We start from the raw sequence: 7,655 nt of genomic DNA on the forward strand, positions 1-7,655 counted from the left end.
CCGACCTCGAAAGCCCCAAGAGAACAGTGTGCGGAGGATGCCTGTCCTCCAACAGGTATCGTATGCTCTCTCCAGATCAAAAAATATTGCTACTGTTTGGCGTTTCCGGAGAAAATTGTTCATGATATAAGTGGAGAGAGCAACAAGATGGTCAACTGCAGAACGATGCTTTCGGAATCCGCATTGGGCAGGTGTTAAAAGACTGCGGGATTCCAGCCACCACGCTAAACGGTAATTCACTATACTCTCCAAAACCTTACAGACACTACTCGTGAGAGAAATGGGGCGATAGCTAGAGGGAAGATGTTTGTCCTTTCCAGGTTTCGGAACAGGAACGACGATAGCTTCCCGCCATCGTCTGGGAAAAGTACTGTCGTTCCAAATTCGATTATAAAGGCGAAGGAGGTAACGCAGACTATGGGTTGATAAATGCAGCAACATTTGGACGTGGATACCATCCGGTCCTGGGGCGGAGGAGCGAGAAGAAGAGAGTGTATGTTGGAGTTCCAGCAAGGAGAAAACAGTATTGTAGCTTTCGCGATTTTGAGAGGAGAAAGCAAGAGGTCGCACTTCCGCTGCACGTTTCTTCGGGAGAAACGCTGGCGGGTAATTTGAAGAGCTCGAAATCTCAGCAAAGTGCTGTCCCAATGAGTTAGAAATTGCGACGGGGTCCACTAATGTGTCATGCGCGACAGTGAGCCCAGAGACCGGGGAGAAACTAGGCGCGCCTGAGAACCGTCGAAGCCGACTCCAAACTTCCGAGGAGGGAGTGAAGGTGTTAAATGAGCTAATAAAGAATTTCCAGCTTGCCTTCTTTCATTCCAAAGGTGTTCTATAAGATTCAGGTCAGGACTCTGTAGAGGCCAGTCAATTACAGCAATGTTATTGTCGTGTAACTGTTCTGCCACAGGCCGTGCATTATGAACAGGTGCTCGATCGTGCTGAAAGACGCAATCGCCATCCCCGAATTGCTCTTCAACAGTGGGAAGCAAGTAGGTACTTAAAACATCAATGTAGGCCTGTGCTATGATAGTGCCACGCAAAACAACAAGGGGTGCAAACCCCCTCAATGATAAATACGACCACACCATAATACCACCGCCTCCGAATTTGACTGTTGGCACTACACACGCTGGCAGATGACGTTCACTGGGCATTCGGCATACCCACGCCCTGCCATCGGATCGCCACACGGTGTACCGTGATTCTTCACTCCACACAAAGTTTTTCCACTATTCAATCGTCCAATGTTTACGCTCCTTACACCAAGCGAGGCGTCGTTTGGCATTTACCGGCGTGATGTGTGGCTTATGAGTAGCCTCTCGACCATAAAATCCGAGTTTTCTAACCTGCCGCCTAACTGTCACAGTACTTGCAGTGAATCCTGATGCAGTTTGGAATTCCTGTTTGATAGTCTGGATAGAAGTCTGCCTATTACACATTATGACCCTCTTCAACTGCCGGCGGTCTCTGTCAGTCAACAGACGAGGACGGCCTGTACGCTTTTGTGCTGTACATGTCCCTTCACGTTTCCAATTCACTATCACATCGGAAACAGTGGACCTAGGGATGTTTAGGAGTGTGGAAATCTCGCCTACAGGCGTATGACACAAGTGACACCCAACCACCTGACCACGTTCGAAGTCCGTGAGTTCCGCGGAGCGCGCCATTCTGTTCTTTCACGATGTCTAATGACAACTGAGGTCGCTGATATACAGTACCTGGCATTAGGTGGCAGAACAATGCACCTAATATGTAAAAAGGTATATTTTTGGAGATGTCGGGATAATTTTGGTCACATAGAGTATATATACGGCGACGACCAATAGACTTGAATTGGAGAACGAATAATACGTATGGGGCAGCATGTCTGACAACAACCACCGATGTGGAATGTTGCGTCAAGTTCCGTGCTGCCGCTTCGTGACAACGCACGTCAGTCGAGCGCGCGGTGCCCCGGCGTGAAGAGATCGAAGCGCGCGCTGTCGACGCAGCCGCCTCGGCAGCTCAGGGGGCGGTCCGCCGCTGTTCAGCCGAACATGCCCATCTGCTGGTCCCGCCGATTGCTCCTCTTACAACTGGCCTGGCCTCGGAGGAGGGAAACACGGGTACGACGACACCCGCAAGGAATACGGGGGAGAGGCAAACAACTCACCACGCGGCCGCCACTGGTGCCCGTACCAACGAAGAACAGTAACAGCTCTTCCTAAGGAGCGCTGTACAACACATGGAACAACGCCCAACGGCGCACAACGTGCCCAAGGGAGACGACACCATTACGGACCACGAATGGAAGAAACTCTGCCACAAAGCGACGAAGAAACGCGAAATTCACAGGGGGACGAATCTGTGAAGGTGCAATATAAACGTCGCCATTATCAGCAAAAAAAAAAAAAAAAAAAAAAAAAAAAAAAATGCGGAGGAAAATCCGCGCAAACATAAGCAGGCATGGAACGGGCAATCGATTTACTCCAATTGACCACTCCCCTCGTACACAAGCAAGGGGAGGCACCACCAGAGATGAACAGCGCCCCTGCAGACAACGCATGACCTGCAGAAGTGACACCACCACAACGAAAAATACCGCCAATAACCGTATATTATTTCGAAAATTATGTACAGCTGAACGCAACCTCAGCCAGTAGCCACAGGGGTTCACTCAAAACAATTTACCAGGGAGACAGAATAAAGTACCATTTAGAATCCCATGGCCGCGCGGGATTAGCCGGGCGGTCTACGGCGGTGCAGTCATGAACTGTGCGCCTGGTCCCGGCGGAGGTTCGAGTCCTCCCTCGGGCATGAGTGTGTGTGTTTGTCCTTAGGATAATTTAGGTTAACTATTGTGTAAGCTTAGGGACTGATGGCCTTAGCATTTAAGTCCCATAAGATTTCACACACACTTGAACATTTTTTTGAGAATCCCATGAAGATCAGCAGTGGGCAATGAACTTCTTCAAACAATACAACTTCCTCTTTTCACCCAAGAGACCTCTGAGGCAATGGAATTTGAAGCGGTAATTAAACGTCTACGGCACCTCCGTGACCCGAGTACTTCATGAAAAAGGCTTCCAGGCTGCAAGAGTACATCAATACAAGACGACGAAGGAACCAAAAATCGACTTGGTACCAATGCCAATCTTCCTCTCGAATCTTCCCAAATCGAAGGGAAACGACAAGATCTAAATGAAGAGTCAAAGAAACTGATACACCTCCCTAGTATCGATTATGGCTCCGCGATCACGCAGAAGTTCCGCAAAACGACTTGGCATGGACTCGACTAATGTCTGAAGTAGTGATGGAGGGAACTGACACCATGAATCCTGCACGGCTGTCCACAAACCATGAATCCTGCACGGCTGTCCACAAACTCGTAAGAGTACGATAGGGTAGAGATCTCTTCTGAATAGCACGTTGCAAGTCATCCCACATATGCTCAATAATGTTCATGTCTGGGAAGTTTCCTGGCCAGCGTAAGTGTTTAAACTCAGAAGAGTGTTCCTGGAGCCACTCTGTAGCAATCCTGGACGTGTGGGGTGTCGCATTGTCCTGCTGAAATTGCCCAAGTCGGTCGGAATGCACAATTGATATGAATGGATGCAGGTGATCAGACAAGATGCTCACGTACGTGTTACCTGTCAGAATCGTATCTAGACGTATCAGGGGTCCCATATCACTCCAATTTCATACGCTCCACACCCTTACAGAGCGTCCACCAGCTTGAACAGTCCCCTGCTGACCACACAGAGTCCATGGTTTCATAAGGTTGCCTCCATACCTGTCCACTTCCATCCGCTCGATACAATTTGAAACAAGACTCGTCCGACCAGGGAACATGTGTCCAGTCATCAGCGGGCCCAGGCGAGGGAGGCGTAAGGCTTTCTGTCGTGCAGTCATCAAGGGTACACGAGTCGGACGTCGGCTCCGCAAGTTCATATCGATGACGTTTCGTTGAATGGTTCGCACGCTGACACTTGTTGATGGCTCAACATTTAAATCTGTAGCAATCTGCAGAAGGGTTGCAATTCTGTCACGTTGAACGGTTCTCTCAGTCGTTGTTGGTCCCTTTCTTGCTTGATCTTTTTCCGGCCGCAGCGATGTCGGGGATTTGATGTTTTATCGGATATCTGATATTCACGGTGCACTCGTGAAATGGTCGTTCGGGAAAATCTCCAGTTCATCACTACTTCGGAGATGCTGTGTCCCATCGCTCGTGCACCGACTATAACGCCACGTTCAAACTCACTTAAATAGTGATAACCTGCCATTGTAGCTGCACTAACCGATCTGACAACTGCGCCAGACACTTATCTTATATAGGCGTTGCCGCGCGCAACGCCGTTTTCTACTGTTTACAAATCTCCGTATTTGAATACGTACTCCTATACCAGTTTCTTTCGCGCTTCAGTGTAAAACTTATCTGCTGTACACAACGGTCCGATCTGAAACATGCCGCGACATAGATGGACCAAAACTATGTAGGAAGTGCCAGAGATTTGAGCGGACAGCTCATTGCCACCACACTGTATTCGTTGTGCAGGCTTCCACATATCTAAGCACTGCACAATGCCTCGCACAGCAAAGGCAAAATGAGTGAATTGTGAAAGAGACCATCCGGCTTCTTGGAAATCCCCGCAAGACCACGACTAGGAAACCGAAGATGCCAAAGCAAGTACAGACGACGCAACCGAAGGTGGTGTTTGCACAGCAAGAGGCACCACCCCAGCAGACGCAGATCACACAACCGACGACAACACAGCCGACGACTTCCAAGACAACTGCTACACCTGCAAGAGGCCGGCGGACGATAAGGACCTACTCTGACGCATTCCATAGCCGTCCGGGAACGCAGGAATCAACACCCGCTTCCGCAAGCTACCTGAAATCCCAAAGTATTATGCAGCCATTTTCACAATGCGTCTCACAACGCTCCAACAGAAAATCACATTCTTCCTGAGATTGGTGGAAGGAATAATCAAAGCTTTCATGCTGCCTTAAATGGATCCACGAACACCTACGAGACATCTACGCTTCCTTTATTGGAATGCGAATGGCGTTAGCACAAAAAAAAGCGGAACTAAACGACTTTATAACACGACACCGCATGGACGTTGCGATGGTGACGGAAACCAAGCTTATGGACTCAGTAATATGCAGACGTACAGGACACACAGGATGGACTGGAGCGGAGATGGCACAGCGATTTTCGTACTACCGTTGCAAACGTTGGAAGCTACAGCTGTAACGGTCCATACAGCAGTTGAAAATATTACATTGGTGGCAGGATACATCAGCCCAAACCGCCCGCTCATTCGAGAAGATCTACTAACAATCTTCGACACCTGCCCAAACATTCTTCTAACCAGCTATTTAAACGCCAAACACTCCACTTGGAACTCCAGAAAGAACAAACCGAAGGCTCTCTCACTTTTCGACCTTCAAGAGGACATCAACTGCGTCGTGCACGGACTGCAAGATCCTACCAGGATCAGTCACTTCCAGGGACAAACAGATGATGTCCTGGACACTGCGTTAACAAAAGGGATTGAGCCAAATGTACAGGTACGCACCATAAATCACCCCTCATTAGACCACCTGCCAGTCGTTGAAATCATCAGCGGAGGACTGGTGATCCCATCAATCAACCAAACAGAAGTTAACTGGGACCAATACAATAGGCACATCTCTAATAACGCCAGGCCTACAATATTCTCCATATGACAGCTGACATCGACACGACAATAGAAATTTTAACTACGAAGATCCGACAGGCACATAGGAGGGCTGGAAACGTCACTGTGTCACCAGACCCACAATTAGCCATCTTCCCATACCACCTGCAAGAGCGGCAAGCGCTCCACAACAGAGTGACAAATCGTTGGATGAGATACAGAGACCCGGCAGAAAGACGAAGAATTACAAGTCTATCGAGAGAACTCCGAAAAATGGCGGCAGGGTGGAGACAACAAACATGGGAGAACACTATGACCCAGTTTGTTTTACAAACAAGGGTCAAGTGGAAGCTTGTAAAATGACTCCGCAATCAAACATCAGCTACGTAAAGCATTGTGGGGCAGGATGGTTTGATATACAATGCTCTACAACAGGTCGAACTTTCTGCAGACGAGTATGTCCAGCAAATGAAGTCTCCAAACATTGGACTAAGGGACGATGAAGAAGTACAGGCTTTCATCGCACCATTCCGTACGGAACCTCTTCGGTATCAACGTAGCCTTACCACTCCACGAGAGGCAGCGCAAATCATCAGGAGGACAAACAACTCGGCACCGGGAATCGACCGTGTAACAAATGCTAGGCTTCGGCACCTACCGCGAGAAGCCATACTCCACCTCACGAAGATCGTAAGCAGCTACTCTGCTTGATGAACGCCCATTTGCCAATGGCATGGAAAATGAGGGAGATCGTACGCATACCAAAACCGGGAAAAGATCTGGCGGTACCTACGAACCACCGGCCCGTAAAAATCCTGGAACATGTGCTATTGGCTGGGATGTCCAACTGTTTCCGGGACCACGGAATTATTCGGCCTAAGCAGCTTGGCTTCCAGCAGAAGATGTCGGCAGAAATACAACTGATACGACTCACCGAACATATGCGACATCGATTCAACTTACGCCAATCGACGATTGACATGTTTTTTGACACTGAAAAGGCATACGACAAAGTATAGCTTGATATTCTCATAGGGGAAACTATTGTCAGACTCCATGACCAAACTGTTATGTGAAACTGGTAGATAGTTTTCTACAAGGAAGAAGCTTCTACGTTACAGTGGATGGTAAACGTTAATCGAAGTACACACTAGAAGCACGTATCCCGCAGGGATCTGTTATCTCACCACTGCTGTTCAGTGTTTATATAAATGCTGCCAACGATTTCTCTGGTAACCTGCAGCTTATTTGCCGACAACACTTTGTGACGTCGGGCCGCCATCTGGACCAGCTAATAAACAGGGCCCAACGCCAAACAGATCTGATGGAAGAGTGGGTGCATTTCAAAAAAATTACAATCAAACCCATTAAGAGTGCTCCAGTGCTTTTTACCAAGAAGAGGCTACCAACAAGAATAAACTCCCAAAGGGAGTCAGTCTTGTGGCACCCACTAAGGGTGCTATGGCAACTTATCCCTTGGTTCCACTTGGCAAAGTATCTGGGCATCGTTTTGGATAAGTCACTGACCTTCACATTACACATATAGCAATGGAAAAAGGACGCCATGAAGATGGCGCACGCACTGATATCATTCTTCATCAGCACTCATCTCAACATCAAGTACCAACTCTTCAGATTGACAGTCCAACCAAAACTTCTCTATGGATGTGCAGCGTGGGGAGGCACATGTGATACTAATATAGGTGCACTCCAACCAATAGAGAATCGGTGCCTAAGGTGGACGCTAAGGGCTTTTCAATGGACGAGAGCCAGTGAGCTGCACGAAGCCCTAAAGGAGAAATATCTGCACAAAACAAAACAGAGTATGCCACGAAGCTCTTCACTAAAGTGGATCACTTAAAGGACAAAATACCCCAGCTCCGACTAATAGGCATCATTCATCCCCAACGCTGGCGTAAGTACAAAAGTGCCACTGGCCTTGATCCGCTGGCATGCACTAGTCATCGAAAAGTTACGAGTACCACA

The sequence above is a fragment of the Schistocerca serialis genome, chromosome 2 (assembly GCF_023864345.2).
Source record: "Schistocerca serialis cubense isolate TAMUIC-IGC-003099 chromosome 2, iqSchSeri2.2, whole genome shotgun sequence".
In the NCBI taxonomy this organism is placed as follows: domain Eukaryota; kingdom Metazoa; phylum Arthropoda; class Insecta; order Orthoptera; family Acrididae; genus Schistocerca; species Schistocerca serialis.